The sequence below is a fragment of the Manduca sexta genome, chromosome 7, assembly GCF_014839805.1.
Source record: "Manduca sexta isolate Smith_Timp_Sample1 chromosome 7, JHU_Msex_v1.0, whole genome shotgun sequence".
NCBI lineage: Eukaryota > Metazoa > Arthropoda > Insecta > Lepidoptera > Sphingidae > Manduca > Manduca sexta.
This window is the reverse complement of record NC_051121.1, coordinates 6,760,989-6,782,993: the sequence shown is the minus strand read 5'-3', so window position 1 is coordinate 6,782,993 and position 22,005 is coordinate 6,760,989. Positions and strand designations below refer to the sequence as shown.

At 36.1% G+C, this 22,005-nt stretch overlaps 1 protein-coding gene across 1 annotated transcript in view; it reads left to right on the top strand.

Annotated features, from left to right (window-relative positions):
* The window catches only part of LOC115444425 (protein kinase C and casein kinase substrate in neurons protein 1), a 113,706-nt gene that overhangs the window by 17,353 nt on the left and 74,348 nt on the right, over window positions 1-22,005 (top strand). Inside the window, exon 2 of the mRNA XM_037447591.1 lies at window positions 7,946-8,028. The gene's annotated coding sequence lies outside the window, so the exon portion shown is untranslated. The remainder of the gene's footprint in view (window positions 1-7,945; window positions 8,029-22,005) is intronic.

Genomic DNA, 22,005 nt, shown 5'->3' with positions numbered 1-22,005 from the left:
AAATTTGAAGTGTCTTACGTTACGTTTAATGACCTTTATGGTCTGGTACAAGTAATGTTAACGGACTAAGTTACAATAAGGCGCTTCGATTCCTGGAACGGGGCGGATACTATATATTGATATTACAAATCCACCTGATGTTACAATTTACTATGTGTATGTATTAATAGGTTAGATTACTGTGAACATTTTCACCTTATTGATCTTGGACAAGCTTGAAATAAGAGTGCACATTGCATAATTTGTCATAGAGATTACAGTTCGAGATTTATCAGGCACAAAGGTGTGTTCAACGGCTTTGCCCTCCTATCTAAAATCTCCAAATACATACCTGCTGTTGGTAGGATATTTGTATCTATACTAATGAAGACACAAGATGTGAAACCCCTCATAGTCGTGCACGTATGTAAGTCAGTTGACTGGTGAAGGGTTATCACTCCTCGTCAGTCGACACTCATCAGTTTACTTCATTTAGCATCGGGTGTAGTATGGCCATTCTACCACCTTCGTATAAACATTCTTAACACCTCAATGATACAGTGTCCGCAACAGAAATGTATCATGGTTTACTCACAGGCGAATCATAAAGCATGCCCGCTATTTATAGTGGCGGGGCATCGAGCCCATAAACTGTGGTGTCGGGACTCGAGGGAGCGCCGAGCGGCAGTGCGTGGGCTTCAGGATCTTTCAATTAAAATACTTGCAAGTTCGGCTTTGTCTTTTGAAATTTCATGTTTTGAGTTTGGGTGGAATTTCGGAAAGAATTTCGGTTGGTAGAATTTGTGTGTAGTGTTGTAAAAAGTTAATTTACTTATTTGTGGCTTAGATGTATACTGTATACTAGCTTTTCACGCGATTTTGCCCGCGTGAAAGAATTTCCGGGATAGAAAATAACGTCCGCTTCCCCAAATGCTTAATGCTCAAAAGAAGCTACTTCAATAGTAAATGTAGTACCTCAATTGCCAATTTTCAATTATGCTCAAATTCCGCACAGCCATAACACAATAAAAATGTATAACAGAAGCGAACATTAGCCCATATTACAAACGTTTATTGCGCGCGTAACGAATCGCATCCATTGTTACTTCCTAACGATTATCTAATGGACGGTGTGTCCGGCACGGCATATTACATCGCCGGCACGTAACGATGACCTGCATGCGGTCACTATAGCCCGCACGCGATGGAACTGTGGGAAGTAAATTTTTGGGTTATTGGGTTGATCGTGATGCGTAAGTTTTTTTCGGAAATTGCTACTTGCCTAAGGATTTGAATTAACTCTTTGTAAGCCGTCTAAATTTGTTAGCTATTAATTTTTAGCATTGCAGTAACATCCATTATTAAATTTGAAATCTCTGTACTTAATAAGCTAATTGTCTTCTTATAAATCAGTTTTCTTATTTCTTTATTGCAATGTGTAAGTTAAAAATCAAAACACTACTTATAAGTTTAGCAATAATTTATAATATCTGTAGTTCATAATCAACCTCAATTAATGAGTTTAGACTTTATCTGCACTTATAACAGAATGAACATATCATAGTTCAATTGCCTTACATGTAAATAATAACAGAGAGTTAATTATGTACACGCAATAATATCCCCGTAGCGCGAACTTTCAGCTCTGTCTGTATAGTAAGCCTAGTGAAGTCGTTAACCGCTTATCGGTTAACCTCGGCTTCACCTCAACAACCCTACTACGCGTGACACCGGTTCGAATCCAGTGTACGCGAGTTATCAATAATGGTGTGTTGTGTGTGGATTAGACCACATAAAATACATTTTTACATTTATTGCACGTGTTTTACTTACTATTAATTATTTGATACGTTATAATGCCTCTTATAAAAAGTAATAAAGTCAGTTTATCGGATATCGTACTCCATGCGTTTAATGATAGCAATTGGTGACAAAATAGATAATTATTCATCGATGGTAGTAGTGTGTGATAATTAAAATTCTTTTGATCGGATCTATATTTTTACTTTGTCCATGATTAATCGCAATTGTAATGCCGGCGTGGAACGTTTAAAACCGTGAAAACATCACTTGACACTTGACTACAACCTCGGACGTGTAAGGACGTCGTGGCACGCTCGGGTATTCCTAATTCAATTTAGCGTATTGCGGCCGAGCGCGGATTACCGCAGCCCGGACGGTTGGCACTACCGTTAACTTATTTTTATGGTCGCTTGTCAGAATTGCTACCAATCTGGTAGCAGGTTGGTTGCAGTTCAAAAATGATTGACGCGTATGACAGGTGACAGAATTATCAATATTTTTTTTTATCTTGCGGCATCTATTATAGGTGTGTTGTTTTCACTTGTCACCATTTTATTGATGTCTCGATAGATTCAATAGGTCTATCTGGCCGATTCTGATTCATACGTATATTATCCTGCGCCACGATTTCTATCTTATGATTGTAATAACGTTGTTATCAATAATAATTATAAAGAAACAATCGAATAAATTTCGTTTTCATTTGTTTCTTTGGCTCGATTAAATTTTGATAGCGAGCCTATATTCAGCGAAATGCACATAAATCATCAATATAATTATTATTATAAGCAAAAAATGAAACAATTTTCTTTATCATTCGTTTCTTTGGCTAGAAGAAATTTTGATAGCGAACGTTTGATAGCGTATTCAGCGCAATACACGTAAATCAAACCTCCTTAATTGTTAATTGCAATCGCTCAGCAGTCTGTAAAATATAATCTGTAGAGAGTGACCACTACGGTCGGCTTGATAAACGAATCTAATTCTAAGTTCCAACGAACAACACACTAATTCCTTTCAAATTTCTATGCATTCCGCAAAGTTTGGTATGCATTCGCGTACGGTCAGTTATAACTCCCGCAGGTTAATTAAGTGATGACCGTCGACGCAACGCGAGAGCTTAATTAACGAAGTGGCGAGTTTCACTGTGCCCGTGCGCATTCGCAAATATCACTTTTAATTAGTCGCTTGATATGTGAACAACTACTGGTTTGGTATCTAAATAATGTTTATGAATAACTTGATTTTGCACGCGACGCTGTTTGCAGGCAATGTTGTGAAATCTACGGTATATAGTTTTTTTGATGCTATTAGATGATAGTAACTTAATAGGCCACACCAGTTATTAAGTTCGAAAGTTTAAATTTTGCCAAAATTGTTATTGTATGCTGTTGTATTCATGAGCGCAGAGTTATTTTCACGGCGGCCTTGTGCCCTAGACTAAATTTGGTTTTGTTAAAATATTTATAGTACCTAGTAGTAGGTTCCCACATAATGTTGTGGGTAGGCACCGAGCAATTCTGGGGCGGCTATAGACTACTCAGTCCACCCTTTGTATATGCCTATGGTTATTTTTATAAATAAGTGAAGATATTATACATCATATATTTACCTAGAGTTCATTCGCCTGGTCCCCTTCATAAAGTCGTATTGTTCAACATAAAACATAAGCTCTAACTATATCACAGCAATAACAGAGACTAATTCTGACGACGAAGCACCCATTCTGTTCTCCCCTAATCATTAATCCACTCGCCACCGCTACAGAAAATGATAAATACTAACATAGTACTTAGCTAATATACACTTTCACATTGTAATATAGAGTTGAATTTTGGTCGTGCCGTACTGCTGCCCTATAATCTGGACACAATGCATATAAAAACAAACTTTATGTGAAACTATTATGGTTTATTTTTCTCGCCGTTGGATTTGGTCGTCATGAATGGATGCTCCGGAGAGGGCTGGCCAAGGCCGTTCATTCTGAACATCTAGCCGGGTTCAGATGATGTACGCAGGCTTTGTGTTGTTCCGTTAGGGTTGACGCGCGTGTCATAAAAGTGCTGATATAGGGTTGTCTCTTCAGAATTTTATGCATACGGTGTTTGTGTTTAATAGAACAACAATGTTTGATGTTGAAATAAGTTCTACTCGATTTTACTTCACGTGGGTAGACTTGCGAACTAAATCTAATATTTAAACATATCTTGTAATATAGGATTTGATCAGATCTGCGAGTAATTTTACTTAAAGCATGAAAATAACGTGTGGTACACTAACCCACACACAAGTTAGGTAAATAATGTGCAGTTAAAAATTCATAGTTCGCGTTCCAAATGCTAATGTCGGTTTTATAACGTTGCGCTAACATTCGCAAATATAAATGCAAATATACGAAACGTACTCCAAATGCACTGTAATTAGATCAAGACTATAACTCTGTTGAATTATTTTTGAGTAGCACAGATATTATTGCGGTGCGTTAGTATGTGAGCAGAAAAATGAAAGTGCAAAGATCATTTCATCATCGGAAGATGACAACTATCATTTTGAAAGTAGTCGCGTGCAGCGCCGCTGTTGCACGACTGACGTGCTGCAATACAAATCTATACAATAAAGCTTCGCGCAGTCTCACTGCAAACTTACTGCTAACACACAGCACTCGGCGACTAATTTGTGCATGTTGGTTGCAAATCTTTTCTTAATGTACCTACCTACATACTAAATCATTATTTTATTGTAGTTTCATTACTATTAATGAATTTGTTAGTATTTTGTATGTGGAATGATAATTCGTCATGTCACATGGATACCTAGTAATTTGTAATGGATTGCGGATGTGTGATAATGCGTAACTATGAATAAAAGGGATTTATTGGCCACATAATACAAATTATTACAGATATGGGCAATAATTGTAGGTGATTTAACTAGATTTATAGTTCTTATTGATTATTTTAGTTATATGGTTTGATCCAATTGGCAACCACAGTAACTATAAGTACAGTCAGCCCCATAAGCAGCTTAGTTTGAATTAAGTTAACATAAAACATTTTTTTGTGAAGTAAAATCAAAGCGATAGACTAATATAAGTAAGAAGACAAAAGTGTATCGATTTAAAGTCTTCAATTTGTTTAGTTACTTATGTGTCTGACATTAAATTAATACTGTGTGTTCGATTTTGCCATAACCGTTGTCATATTGCATTGACATTATTTCCCAATAACCACCCCCCAAACGCAAAAGATTTTTTAGTCTCTCTAAAATTTATACATTGTTCGTGCGTGTTAGATTCTCAAACTAATCGCAGCAAACACGTTTCGTAATACTCAATTAGCTTCTCTATGTTTTAAACATTACAGTAAACAATTTGTAATCACTGTAATGACAAAACAATCCTTAATAAATCCGCAAGACAGCGCACGTAATCATCGTCTCATTATTCACACGCGTCCCACGCAAAAACCTGCGCGCATCAATTAAGTAATTTGCGACGCGATCCAAAGGACAAACGCCGTCAAACTGTTTGCGGTTAACGATACACGCACTCAACTCTGACATTCACTTTTACTCTTAAATACAGTATATGGAATTATTGTTGTTGACTGTCTTGGTGGCGAAGTTGTACTGCATGCGTGGTACGGCAGCGCTCCGAGGTCCTGGGTTCGAATACCGGGTCGGGCAGTGATATTTGGGTTTTTCTGCACAGTATCAGCCAGGAGTCTGGAATTTGTGCTCGATATGGCGATAGACTCGCCCCCTATCACATGGGACGAAATACACTTAGCGAAAAGTGGGTGCCCTTGTTGCACCTGTAGTGTGTGTACTTAGTATATAACCTATGTAATGTATTGTAATAAGTTAGTATAATGAGAGCAGTCTAATAAAGAACCTGAAACTAACAACACGTCTCAACATATATATCCATCCTTCCATTACACACCTCTGCAAACCCCTTCGAGGATAAATGCGTGATGTTGTCTGTGTAAATTATTGTACGGTAAATATTTGCAAGGTTTCATTAAATAACTATGAAAATTATTCAGGCTATTTTAGAAATATTGAATTGTTGTTGATCACGGACGTTGTGAAAATTCGGATGGTTCATTCGACCAATTTAACAGCCTCTTCAACACAAATACTCGTACTGCCATCAGTTTTACAAAACTCATAGTTGTATGCGTCGGAACAAATGGTTTTAAACTGGGAAAGTGATTTTAATAATTAATTATTTCGTTCAAACTATGACCAGATGAGGGAAATAATGTATCACGCTATCTCGTTGAATATTTAACCAGAAAGGTAGGTAGAAGCGCAACTACATGAATCCCATAGGGGCCTGCCCAATTCCAATCCCAGGGAGTAAACTTTAATCAACACCATACAACACAGGAGTATAAAAGTACGTTTTTCTTATCTAAAAACTGATCCAGGTTTTAGTCTAATTCCTATAGAACTCGAAACCTGGTTCATTAAGTCCGTTAGCATTACACCAATTTAGCAGTGTAGTAATATCACAATTAATAATACGTATTAAAATGTTTTCGTCTACCGTCATACGATATTTAAGATATTTTGTGCCAATACGTTTTAAAATTCCAACTGAAAATGTCATAGTGATATTTGCGGTAGTTAGGTTTTATGCTGACTGCAAACCGCTATAGCCTTCTATTACGCAGTTAGTAATTCTTCGGTTTGTTAAGTAATAGGTTTTTAAGTATCGTAACTGATTCCACTGTATATGATTGATGATAAAGGTGTGGAGGCAAAATTTTAAACGTTAGAGGTGATCAGAGGTCAGTTCTTTGTTGGTGCCGATGTTTCACAAAGAATAGACAGATTGCTATCAAATAAACTGTCTTCCCTTTCCAACTATTTAAAAAACAAATGAATTTTGTTTTTTTTTTTTTCAAATGCCTCCTCTACAGAGGCTGGTAACGCATCTAAGTCTCCTCCAGGTTTGTTCACTTCCGACTGGCTCATCCTGCTAAAAGTAAGAGTAGCCATCTCGGATTCTTAGTGAAACCAAAAGCGCCGTCACCAATTTGAAGCTCAGCTCCAATATAAAGTCTGTGCTAAACCATTCATTCAAACGTGTTGCAGAAATGATTTAGTACTTACGAGGAACCGGCAGGCTGTCTGACGTCAATGCTCTGGGGGATTCAGTACCAGGTAAATCAGGCTAGAAAAACCCACATAGTTATCGTTATATTCGAGGTAAAGGTTACCGTAATAATTCTCTTAAAAAGTGTCTTGGCATTTGTACTCCGAGGCCAGCACCGCCATTCATAATTGATTGTTACTGCGGTGTCGGCCCTTTGAATAATTAACCAAGTATCTTCACTCTTTGTGCAATTGACTACTTGACGGCTTTTTATAAAAGTTTTTTCAAAACTTTCGCGACGTGCTTTGTTAGTGGTTAAAGTTTATTTTCTTTTATAAAGAGCGCGCTAGCCGAGCGAAGTGGGTAAAGTTTTGACGCCTCTTTTGTGCGTTATGCTGGCGTGTGATAAATTATTTTTTCTTACAATATACTGTAGTCTAATATAAAATAGTTGCTATAAATCTATAAACTTGAGTAAAGCTTAGCAATTATCACCTGTAATGACTATGCGTGATGTGTACATGTTACTTTGCTGTAAATTAAGCTGTGGAACATGTCACCGGTATTCGTCTTAAACCTTCCTGAAGTATGCTATCGTTCTTATTATATTGGCGTACTTATTGACCATCGATAGGTTGGTCTCTTAGTGATCATGAATTTAATTGCCTTACACTACATTTAGATATAGTATAGTTGCTATCATACCTCGGAAAAAAAACTAACATCTAATCAGACATAAACTGTGTCAACTAAAGTAATTGCAAGCGAAGTAATTGAATGTAGCGGTCCACATAAACGACTTACCATACGGCAGTTGCACTACATAAACAGTGTTAATTATGATTTATGTGCCTCATAACTTTTGGTACCAAAAATATCAGGCAATAACACACGCATTCAAATGCTAATTCAATATTCGCCAATGTTTACATCAAATTAAATCACAATATTACATTGGGTCGCGCCGAAATACATCTCCCAGACAACTTTCATTCGTCTCGCCTTGACCGAATTACATAGATCCAGTTCGGAGTTATCATACGGTTTGTTTGTTCGCAGATCTCATGATACAGGGTGCATCGATGAAACTACGATAAACGCACGTGACGTGGGAGTCGTCACACTGTACGCTTTACTAACTTGTGAGTATACTTGATTTTATAAGGAAAATTAATGTTTTAGGAACGTCCTGTAGATAAGCGTAATATGGATGGAAAAACCTTAGTTGCGAATAAAAGTCCCATCGAAATAAGTTAAGTCGTTTAAGATTGGTCCTACTGCAAGGAGTATAAATTAAAGCGCGTGTTTGGTAACGTAGTGGGTTATTAAGCACGCCTCCAGAGCAAGTTATTAGAAGTATAGGGTTTGAATATTATTTTCACGAACAATATCATAAGGAAATATCCTATTCAGATTTTATTTAAATAGGCCTTATTCCCATCTTTCACAATGGACTACACAACGGATTTTAAACTAAGTGAATGTGTTAAAAACGTTAAAAAATAATAACGCCGTCGGTTCTTGCCCATACGACACAGGCTAAGTACTTAAATACGCGGAATGGTCTTCGCGCTCGGTGGTAACGCGGATTTCCATTCCACGGGGAAATTTCTGGCTTTTGCGAACTAATATTATGCAAATAAACTCGGTATTCATTGCAACTATTGCCGTGTTTATATTTCGAGTCGTTTCTGTTAATATAACGATGTATTGTTATCGTTAAAGTTGGAGCTAAGGAATATAACATTAAATGCTATATAACTAACCCGTTTTCTGCCGTTTGAAAGCGTATATTTTTAACTTGTTCGAGAGCATATGGTATCGGACCAGATGTTCGTATATTATAACTTAACATAATATTAATTTAGATACCTTTTCCTACGATAACACAAACTAATCCAGCCAAATAGATCTGGAACGACCGACACACTTCAGGTCTGAGCTCTAACGTCCTTTGTCTCCGCACCTTCGGATGATACGTCCAATTCATGCCGGTCAGTGCGGCAATCATTCAATAAAAACGGTCATTGGCCCGGCGCCGCCCGCGACCACTGGGCTCGGCCGACACGCGTCTCGGATGGACGGACGCGCATTCAGATCCGTCTGTGGAGCGTGGCTTGTAAGGCAATAGTTGTTGAAGAATGGTGATATTGATATGTTTTTTTTAGGTTTTTTAGATGAATGGTATGAAGGTATATGAGGGTTGAATATAGTTAATTTTTTAATATAGTTAATGCTTTATATTATGTCAGTACGAGAGATTTGTATCGGGTTTTTGCGCCCGGGAATTTCTAGATTCTTGGGTATTCAGTGTCTCGGGAAATCTAGGAAAACCTGCACCTAGTAGAAAATTTAAAATCCACCAGCTACGCTGTATCTTAATGATTCCTTTAAAATTATGAATATTCAAATTATCAGTGCGTAACAGTATTAAAAAATCGAAATACATAGTTGTAATTGGTTGTTTTATTTACAAATGGCCGAAACTCGAAAAGTATTTTCCATAATTGATACAAGAATTCTCCGTGCATATCTTCACGTACAAAATATATTCTTGGTGTAGTCTAAGGGCCTGTCAGACTGCACATGTAATATGGCGGAATTTATGCAAATTGCACGTGTTTTATGGTCGTTCAAACGTGCAGGGAGCGCTCCCGATGTGAGGGACGTGTCTAGCTGTATGTATAAGCGAATTCCTACCTTATTACTCAAGTTATAAGACATTTAAATTTCATATTTCGATATCATTAGCAATATCGTTGGATTGTGTCATTGCAATAACGTATATGGGATGCAAGAAATAATAACATTTTAGCTCGAATTAGTCGACATTTCGAATATTGATGTATTTACCGTGATATATTCAATAATCATCGACCTTGCATTTGTATTAGTTCTAGGTTTATATTATAGAACGCATATATTAATGGAATAGCGTTCAAATTGGTTTGTCGGACATCATGACTTAATGGTCGTGTTTCTTATTTATGAGCGAGTTTATAGTCACATTAATTCTGACCTTATTAATGACGAAATAAGATCGATTTATAGATCATGAATAACTTTTACGAATTGTCTTGGGCAGGAATAGCGTACGTTTATTAGTACGTAACATTATTTTAAAACCAATGATAATGTGATGTATCGTAGAATTGTAAGCCGCCCTTAGCTATTTAGTACTCTGTTTCCAGTGGCATTTTTTGGTCCTAACCAAATTTGGATTAGCAGAGAATGTGTCTCAATTATTCATCATCATCATGAACAGCCGCAGAATGTCCACTGCTGAACATGGCCCAGACTACTGGCCTCCCTAAGAGATTTCCAATTTGACCTCTTAGCAGCGGCCCGCATCCAGCAACTTCCTTCGACTTTTATTAGGTCATCTATTTTTATTGAATTATTAGTGGCATCCATGGAATCAAAATTCCATAACACACAGTTCCCGCACGCTATCAACTAAACAAACGATGCGACCAATCGCTAATTGCGCTACCTGCTAACCTAACAAGTACGACACCTACAATGTTACACATACAAAGTGTTTACACGTATGTGCAATTATGCGATTTGTTTAATTAAACCAGCGCGGTCGATGTTGCACAACTGACAACTGATTATACTGTGGTATTTTTGCGCGTTTACTTTTTTTTAATTAATCATTATTATTGGTAATTGCTTTGGATCAAATGATGGATCGTGGCGTTGTAGTTTAAGATAAATAATTGTTTGTATTAGTTACATTTATATGAAACAATATTATTATTTCAATGCCATATTTAGGTTCGTAAAAAAATTCGAACCTGCAGGCCCTTTACCAACGGTACAGTAGGATAAACCTTCATAAAATTAAAATAAGGTCCCATCAATGCTTCACTGTTTTTTAATATATTAATTTCGTTTGTGTTAATATTTAATCATCAAATATGTAAATGTTTGGTTTAGAGTCGAATATATTTTCCACGTCACGTTTTTCATTGGCCATAAATGATTTTTATAACGATATTATTTAAAATTTAGTGTAAACATCTATCGTAAATTAAGAATTTCGTTAACATCTTGTATGAAAAAACTGTTAAATGTCCAGAATGTTATTAAGAATTTAAAAAATACCAACCGGTTCCTTTAATCGCTCAATATAGATTTGTTGATATTTTAAGAAAAACTTAGGCATCGAATTAAAGACCTCCTCCTTTTCTTTAAAGTCGGTTAAAATCTGCTATGTATTAACAACGGGAAAGTAACTTCATTCGATTTTTCATTTATTCCGTATCGTAGTCATATTGTTCTTACGATATAATTGGGTATCAGGTGATTAAAAAGAAAAAATATATTTCAGGCCATGAGTCATTGGTTCATTTTTGATAAGACTTATCGATTTGATAATAATTATTTATTATATCGTATAACTGCATACTAGGAATATTACGTAATTGCATGCGTCACAATTATTATCGGTGTATGTAATGTGTTAACTATTTGATTTTATAATATTATAAGTTTAACAACCACGATACACGTACGTTATCTTTATTTTTATCAAAACCGCATTGAAGTAATAAAATAAAAGTGATATAAATAAAAGTGATACGGTAAAATACAAATATACGTATCATCCTTTTCTTGAAGTTGGTCAAAAATTCATATTAGTAGTGTCAAGTGAAGAAAATGTGTTCGTTTCCACTTGAGTTATGTTTTGTTTTTATTGTATAAAGGTTTCTGTCATTTCTGGATGCAATACATAATATAGATTTAAACATTTCTTTACTGGGCCCTTATTCTGTATGATAGTGTAAACGCGTAACGCGGCCGTGTCATGTTATCTTCGAGAAATGTGCGTGGAATGGTATTCTGTAAGCCAAATTTCTATAGTCCTAAACATGATGCGTTGTGTTACGTGCTTGTTACGCACTGTCAAAATAACGTACGGGGTAGAGAATAAGGCCCCTGGTTAAATTTGTTTGACTGTTGTTTGTTTGCTATTACTTAATATTACGAGAATTATTAATTGTCTCTGCCATAGTACGTAGTTAATAAAGTATGCTAGATTTTTCTTATCAAATCTGCGATAGTGCAAACCTTATCAACCAAATTCGATACGCATTTGCACACAATAACTATCGAAATCTAATAAATGGGTACGGCTTTGTTCCGAGAAAGTTTTAATGCCATTTTATCTTAAGATTACGAAAAATATATGTTACCACCGCCACTAACCGATTATGTCACATTTAGAGACATAATTAGCTAGAAGACTTCATACGATATTATTTATTGGGATTTGATTTTTATGATAATAACTTAGCGCAGGGCCCTCCAGCACACGCTCAACTAAAACCAGATTAAAAATATTACATTGTAGGCTTGATAGCAGAACTTGGTCAAGTCTTGTCTAGCCAGGGCACAATTCTCAGGAACAATATTAGTAATAAATAAAAGTACACGATTAGGAAAACTTTGTATTTAGTGTAAACTATTTGTTAACCACAATAACCTTCTATGTGGGCATCATAACAATTGCGACATAACTACATAGACGTAGTACGTCCTTCTGCCTCACAGATTAAGCTTTGGAACTCTACCCCAGTTTATTCCCATCACTGGAATATTTAATACGGTACTAAAATACCTAAAGGAAATAAGGAAAACCCCCTACAATAATACAAAAACACTCGAATGCTATCTCCGTGTCACAGTTCCAACACGCAGACTGCGACGCACTCGATTCAACGCAAAAACGGAGCAATTGTACACCACAGAAATGACAAATTCCACTGCACAAATAAAATGAGAAAAACATGAATCGTGACGCAGGGAGATCACTGCTCGCGAGACCAGCTATGTTAAAGCTAATACACCTACTGGCACATCGTTCTTTATTTATTTAATCAATAGTTACACCATCGGTTTACCAGTATAACCTTACAACTAATACAATGAATTTTCTTATACTAGGTGATAAACCTTTACAGGTGTATACAACATTATTTGTAAAACTTTACAATCGCTAACTTAACTTTCGCTGTTATGATCTATGTTCGTAGATAAGACAGACAAATATAACCGAATAAAAAAAATTGTAATAACATTTAGTTATTTCGCACTCACGGTTTGATTAATCGTTCAATGTTATCGGCAACTAGATTAACGATCGGCAGGCACGTGTATAATCGCCTTTAGATATAAACAGATCACCGGAATTTAACGAATGGTAACAAAAGATGTTTACTTATTTATCCAATTATTGAATTTCGCGGATGTTACGATTCGCCGGTGAATTTTAGCGCAGTTTTGACGATAAAATATCGAGTTTTGATAGTGATTCAGTTTTGTAAAAAAAGTTATTTCTTGTAGAGCGTTTCTTATTGTTAGTGTTAACAAAATGAAGGAATGTATTTTTAAAGAATCTTCAGAATCTGGGAATTTATTGCTTGTTAAATTGTAACGATGATTAGATTTATTGCATTTAAACAAAGGAGCTGTGCTCAAATAACTAACTATGTAAAAATCATGCTATTAAAATGAAAATAGGAATCAAAGAAATCATTTCAATATTTCTTACACCGATAATGTAAAACGAGGCAGTGTTTTACGATCAAATCAACGCCTATAAAGGCTCACATAAACACAGCATAACACTTAATCAATAAGCGTTATGTTGTTGAAATAGATAACACATTTAACAGTCATGCGGCTACTTCTCTATGAATTATTATAGATCATTTCATCCACGAAGACGCGTCCCACTACTTTGCTTAATCACTTATATATTGCGTGAGCAGCATGTGTCACACGCAAACTACGATATACTGTAAAACTCCGCGGTGGCCGTCTTCGGCGCATTAGGGACGACTGTGGGCTTCCTCTGACTGAAATGTTTAAGTTTTCGTCCGCAGTCGTCCCTGCGCGGTGCCGCCTGTTGCGGCCCGTCTCCTATGGGGGGGCTCAGAAGCTCCCGCGTAACCGAAGGACGCTCTCAGCGTCAACGGCAGCATGAGGCCTACCTTCCACGCTGCCGTCCATCTCGGGGGTCATCACAATGTGCGGGATGTGCGCAACGTACACTAAGGGCGGACGGCCCCCAGCCGCCCGCCGACGATCCCCCGATGGCCCCTATTAGTCGCCTTTTACGATAGGCAGGGGATACCGCGGTGGAATTCTCCAAACGCCCTCATTCCACAGGGCTGAAACTACGATATACTGCGTTGGGGAAAGTACTTGGATAAGTCTCTTTACCCCGCGACACCCTCGCTCATAAGGTAGTGGGGCGCGTCTTCGTGGATGATATGACGTATACGATGTAGTATTGTCTTTCCATTCATGCGGAACAATATATGATCTACCGCGATGTGTATCACTTATATAGACTAGGTGTTGTTCGCGGCTTCGCCTGCGTGAAATGGTATCGAGCCTAGCAAAGCCCCTATTGGGTAACTCATTTTTTGTTTCTATTTTCTCATTTTTTTCTATTTTATTTGTTTGTTTATAGTTGGCGCATAATAATTTATAGTACCGGCTTGATTACATACCATAGAAGACATTTATTATTATAGGATTTCATTAATCTTTAAACGGCGCCTACGAATGACATTTCGCGCCATCTGTGGAAATTAATTTATATTCAATACAATAGAGTTTATAAGGATGGATTTTATTGCTTTTATAAATTAACAGCTATAACTTATATTCAATCGAGGCGTATGTTTTTGCATATTCTCTTGATATTACTCGTCGAATGTTCAGATCTTCATTGTCCGCTCGATTGTGTAAACGCGATATAATGTACAGAGCAGTCGATTATCGATTATTTACTCATATTTATTAACTACACCTAGTTAATTATCGTTAAAGAAGCGGCGTGAGGTAATCCTCGGCGGCCATGACTTTTCGTCTTACACCATTGAGTAATACTTTGTTCTCAATAGGTTAATGTGAATCTGTCGTTCTGAATATTGATTGAATTAATACATCGATAAGTATAATGGTTTTAGTATAAATGTTTTACGAAGTTTTAAGATAAAGTATGGATATATTTAAATACAATTTAAAATTGGATATCATGTTTGATTGAACTTGAAAATGAAAAAAATCAGCCGGCCGTTTATAGAAGGCATATTACACCTGTTATCTAGTCTTAACTTCAAATATAGTTGTGCAGGTCATTTTTTGGTGTCGTTCATAAATCATTACGAGACATAGAATTTTTAAATTTCGAACGTCATCAATATCCCATAAAAATAAATCTAAAAACACGATGACTACACAAACTCTTCCATTACAAAAGGCGCTGTAGTCGATCGTCTCCTCGAGGAGTGGCTACGCTCTTGATGTAAACAAGCACCCTTCAAACATTGGCCCCGCATCCCTCCGCAACCGCGTACACCCCCTCGTTCGTCCTTACACAAATGTAAATAACATTGGCGGGGCGATTTTTGCATGTTATTGTATTCCAACTCTGGTAACTTCAAAAGAAACTAAATTACGGCGGGAAAAACATTTTTTGATGTGACGGGCGTTGTATTGGAGTGTGAATTTACGTTGTTTTGGTGGAATATTGACTGATAGATAATGATTTTGTAGTAAGTAGGTACGAGCTTTGATTCTCAAGTTCGGGTTACTGTCTGGTAATTTCTCATTTTATTTATACAAGACTTTTGAAGGTCTGACAACGTTTCCAAACGAGCCGCTTCTTATATACATATGTTTAGAAGTATTTGGTAAATAAAACATATACAATATTTGTAAATCATTAGTCGACGTTCCATGCGTTTTCGAAATATTACATTCTTGTCTTGCAAAATGATTTATATTCAACATTAATAATTTAAATATATTATATCAAATTATTGGCAAACTACATTATTTATGTTGTAATTTAGTCTAAAGGCTAATTTACATTCGTTGGATATACGCACATTAGCCGTTTCAATAATTACTAGTGAAGAAATTACAAAGATATGCAGAGAGCTTAAAGAAATAGCCATCCAATGAACTTACCTAAATAACGGTTTCTTGTTTAGAACTTGTCAAAAAAACCTTATAAGAGATTCTCAATCTCATTTTTACATACAAAACTATCAAACTATATTTGTCTGCTTTAAGTTTCTACTTATATACCTAAATAATATTAGTAACAAATATTATTATTTTTGCCGCTGTACTAATATATAAATTTGCATGCTGTGGTCTCCTATAATTGAAGAGGCACGTCACATTGTTAATTGTACCAATATTAAGACATTGTATTTATTATATGCCATGTATCCTTTGTTGGAGGTCCTTAAATAAATAAATAATATTGCGATTATCTCGAAATAAGGTTTCCCTGACATACCGTTTTTGCACTTAGCACGGCAGTATAGTAGTGTATCACCATTCGTAGGATACTTGTGACACATTCTCATTAAAATACATCAGGTAACCTTCTACCAGAAGAATTTGATTACACAACACTTTTCAATTATATTCTATAGATTGTCATTATGGTGCCTTACCACTTGTTAATCAGTTGATGTCGTGCCGATCGCCATTGTTGCCGTCACGGGTGATTGCACCGTCAAGGGCGGCCATCTTTTTCAACCATAAAAGTTTTGTATTGGAAAACCTATGTCATTGTTTTCTAATGTTTGCGTTTTTATTGGACGGTTATTTGTGTTGCGCCTTATTAATGTTGATGCAAGTCTGTTTTAATAATGACTAATACTCCTTTTGTGTTGATCTTGGAAAGGTACCAACAGTTGTGAAATTGTTTCAGTGAAAGTTAATTGATGTTCTTCTAATACAAATTATTTACAATTTTAACTTATTATTAAAGCTTTGATAATGTATAAGTAGAATTTGTACATGTAATGCGGAACAAACACACAATAAAATTAATTGCGACTCAGATCGAACTCGCTCTTCAACAATAAAACCTCTCAAGCACGAAGCTAGCAGCATACTGACAGAGAATTAGAGTGTTTCAAAACTAACGCAATTCGGGGTGAACGGAAAAATTTACATGCGGATGTAATTGTGCGAAGTACTATTGTCAGTCTGTGTGTTACGATGATGATTAATGTAACAAGTGTAATAGGATTTTTAAGAGTCTAAACCATTTTTTTATATTGTTAGAAGAAAAGCGCGACCGCATGACAAAAGGGATGCTGACGGCTGATTTTTAACCGATTTCAATAAAGTAGGAAGGTTCTCAATTCGACTGCAATTTTTTTTTGTTTTAACAAAATGCTAAGAAATATTCATCTGAATCGGTTAACACTTAGAAAGCGACTGTGTATTTCTAAGAAAATTATTTAAAACGAAAGTGGACGTGCTTCGGTGAATCATTCGAACATTTGACTAAATATACACATTTCTTTACGGTAAGTTCGAAGAAGAATCCCAATTACTTCGATCTTATTCATTGTGTTTCGTATAAAAGCGATAACGGTCGAATTTTTTTATCGAGGCCGCCTCGTGCCCAAGGTCCCAGCTGTGGACGACAGATGTGTAAACGAAACTGTGGTGTACATTACAAAATATTAGAATCGATTAATTTAACTCAATATGCCACGTGGAGATACTCGAACAGATCTATTGAAACTCTTTCATCTATATTAGGAATTTGAATGCAATAATTCCACGAAGGCACTTTATTGATGACACAGAATGCTAAAATTATTGACTTACGTAATTGATGATAAATATCTTTTTCATTTTCTTATGTGTCCTCAATAAGCAAGTTTCAATGAATTTCGATATACCCATTGACGTATATTCTATAGACACGAACGTCCATATAAACTATTTGTTCAAAGTCTGAACTAAATTGGCAACCAAAACGTCACTGTTATAACCTATTTAGTCACTTGAACAACAAATAATTTTACTTATTTGACTAATACTTTTTATTGAAATCCAGGTTTACACTTAGACTCGAGTTCTTATATTATGAGCGCCACTCCGTACTCAACCACAAGCTGTCAATATTGATCATAATAAAGTCATTTTCAATGGATTGCAGTTCAAATCAGTTGAACACAGTGAATTTTCGGAACGCCAAATCTAGTACGTTGTATATATATATCGATGAGGATATATCTATCTGTATTTGGCTGTTACATATGGCTTTATATATATTCTACAATAGAAAATATATCACGGATATAAATAAAAATGTCTTATTTTAAATGTTATGCAAAAAAACCCGATGGTGTGTTTAGTCACCGTTGGCAGTGTTTTGCCTTGATCGTCTGCACGTACATGATTCATACACGTAAGTTTATTGATGTAAAGAATGTGTAGTTATGCAAGCGTGTTACGCAGCTGTTACTGATCGTAAGGCACGTGCAGTTTTACTGTGATGGCGGTTGATAAGTGGGTAAGAAATTAGATTTTAAGACCAACTTTGTTCCAAGTAGTTAATATAGTTTATTAATAGTTAAAGTAGAACGTACTTTAAATCCTTGGGGTATTAATTCTAGGTCTCCGTCTGTGTGTTTTGAAGGACTTCGACCTTAATGCGCATCAAGACAGCGTGTGAGACAAATGGCTTAACATCTTTTAGTACAGAAGTCTGTGTCCATTTCACAATTAGATGGATGTATTTTATTTTTTAAATAAATCGTTCCATCCCTAAATTAACCTACCAAACTATACTTACAAGTATAGTGTTTAGTTTGATATATAATATAAAGCTAAAGAGTATGAGTGTTAGTTTATTTGAACTCGCTAGTCTCGGAAACTGTTGAATCCATTTTGATTTTTTTTTCCATTAATAGCTACATTACTCTTCAGTGTTATAGACTATAGAAATTATTGGTAATGGAAAAGGCTAAAGGAAGTTTCCTTCCTCTACACCTAGATGCGATCCGACACGACGTAAATATCTTAATCTTAATTATTTTATTTCTATGAATTGAAAACATGGCATACGCCAAGACCTGTTTTTTAATAATACGAAAACGATTATAATAGCTCCCATCAAATCGGTTGGAAAAACAACTTTTTGTAAAACCGTTCATTCATAAATTCCACGTGTCTGCACCAATCAGTCGTAACATTTTTACACAAAAAAAGATTGTTTTTTGTTCAGAATGAAGGATGCTTAATGATTAAGCGAAAGCTGTTACTTTTATATTAAAAGAACATAACAGATGTTTTATCATTCCGCCATCTGTCTTTTGGGTGGACTGATCAACTTAAAATTTGGTTCGATATCAAGGAAGTTAATAATTGTGATTGTTAGTTCATTTTATTATTTTTAGAAACGTCAACATTACCTGATGTGTTACGTAGATAACTCTATGCAATAAGGTAAATTACTTCAGGTCGTACACCATTTGTTTGGAATACGTGATTCCCCATTAAATATTTTCCGACTCAGAAACCCTCATCGCGGTTCGCTTTATGTCTAACAATACCAATAATCGTTTAGTAGGTCAAATCTATCATGTAAGCGCTTCAAAGCGCTAAAATCGCTATTCCCCGCTAGCCGATCCCACGGGAGGCCTTGGGGAAAGCTGGTAATCTCGTTAGGCCGAAGGTAATTCTTTTAGCGCGCCGGCCGATATCACCTCGGCCCTTGTTAACTTTTGCCTTGGCGCAATGCTGTGTTGACCAGCGGATTTTATATGTATACATGTGTGTAAGATAAGCGGAGTTTATAAACAATCTGCCATACTTATGGAGGTCAAATAAGTAGATATTCACCGAGACATAATTGACAATAGGTTTCTATTATTATAATCGAACGCGGAACCCCTTTGCAACACAATCTAAAATTAGGATGGATGTACCACGTAAATTGCATAGCCTAGAAAGTTAGGTCATCGCTGTCGTTGCTTACTTAAGGCGATACCTCAAGGTCCATTTTCATACATTTTGTTTTACCTTTAATCTGGGTAATTTCAACTGCGAGAACTAATCACTAACTAGACGTGAATTTAAATTCTTTACTTGCCAATACTTGTTTAGTTACCCAGATTAAAGGTGAAACAAAATGTATGAAAATGAACCTTGAGGTATCGCCTTAAGCTTATATTTACAAGCGCGTCGTGGATGTTCGCACGCGCACGCCACAATGCACCGTCCGCACCACGGTTGTAATGTGTTGACACTTGTGACTATTTCACGGCTGTCGTGCTATTCGTGTGTTCCGCTTATTGTTATTGACAACGTTCTTTGAATACATTGTCCGATGTTTAAGGAAGTTTCCTATGTTGATATTACTGTTTTAATGGTTATGAGGTAATAAATCTAGCCTACAAGGTTTGACGACGTAGCCTTCATTGTTATCGTTATATAGGAGCCTAAAATCAAGTTAGGTTCTAGGAATATATAAATCTAGACCAGGAGAATTAATTGCAAATGTATTAGCAGAAGTTGGATAAAACCCAAAGTGATGCTTAGGTATTGTATTTTTGCAAAAACAAAACGGGGTTGGTTAAATACTATTTCAAAACATAAGAATAAATACTTGAAATAAAACTGTTATGCGGAGTTTATTGCGATTTTTATATTATAATTTTCATCGGACGATTCAGCCTGCCTTTTCATGGTCACGGGGCGGACTAGTAGCGGAGTTTTATTTCAATATCTAACATTCGCGTAAACATAAGATAAATAAAACAATCAAATGACGATACCAAACAACTTTCGTTTTCCACCATACTTTGCGCAATGAATGATACACGATGTCAAACGGTTAATATGTTTCCGTAAAACGCACGCGATCAAAGACCACCAGTGTCCAGTGTAATGCGCGTTAACATTTCTCAAAACCGGTTACAGAGGCTAAGCTCACGTTACAAGTAAATCGTAGAAAGTACGAGTCGCATTTATTCAATTTAAAATTATCACCGTATGCCGTTTACTGATGATTATTTTACTATAAAGTCGGTTAAAAGATAGGGTTCGTGTCACTGTAATTAAATACTGGGTTTTATTTGAAGATCAAAAATGAGAGTTTATGGATCGATTAAAGTCTGAACTGGCTCGTCAGATTGGCCAGGGATTTGGAAGTGTAAAGGTAAAGAAGAAAATATGTTGTTTTAGTGTTTCAAAGCAATTGAAATAATTTACCAAATGTCTGTTTTTAAAGTCGCTTTCATCCGAAAATCGGATCCACGTAAATCTACTGTAATATTATACCAATAAAAAATGTGTTTTTTTTTTCAAATTCTCCGAAACCGTATAAAGTTACGGCTATCGATGGTACGGGTTATAAAGGCGGAGGTCAGAGGTCCGTTCCCGACGCGGACAATTACTTACGACTATCATATATTTGTCTCGGGCACGCTCGTTGGGAAATCACATTCTTCGTGTCGTGTTTATGGTTTTTTACCATCTATGGTCAAGGAACTTAGGAATGAGGCAAGTTGTGGAGATATGTCGATATCGTTGTAGGCACAACGAGTTTTGCTTAGAAAGTGACGGGAAATGTAATATGTAAAACATGAAAAAAATATCTCAAGTCAGAACGAGTTTTTGACAATATTACAGTAATATAGAAATATCTAAAATAATTGAGCTGTTCTTAAATGCATAAGTACTCGACTGAACGACAATCACCAAAAATAATTTGAACTTGACACACTTTCCACAAACAAGGTTCAAAAAATTTCCTCGCACGTACAAAAAAAATCGAACCACCGCAAAACAGACTTGTATTGTTACCGAAAAAGCGTCAAGGAAACAATACGACACGACGCAATAAATTAAACCGTAGTCGACGGTGGCTCGTAAATCGACCGGACTCCTTGAGGCAGGTCGGTGCCGCATTCCGTGCCCGGGACAGTAATTGATTAACGTGCCGAGAGTGACTTTACGACTTTATTCTGTTAAGGGTCCACGGAATCGGACGGCATTTCTTGTAAAACGCGGTAAACAATGCCACTCCCACGTTGCTAGGTGGAAATGGGTGAAGTGGATTTCTTTTACTATAAATAGCTGATGTGTTAGAGATTGCGAGAGCACTATAGAAAATACTGAAAATATGGTAATGTTTAGGATTTGATAGAAAAGTAAAGACCTTATTAAACTCGTCAAAGGCTCATTATAATTATTATTAGATTTGGAATCAAAGCGCCGGGAGTCCTGACATGTAATAAAATTTAAAACATGGTATTAAATTCGCGTTATAC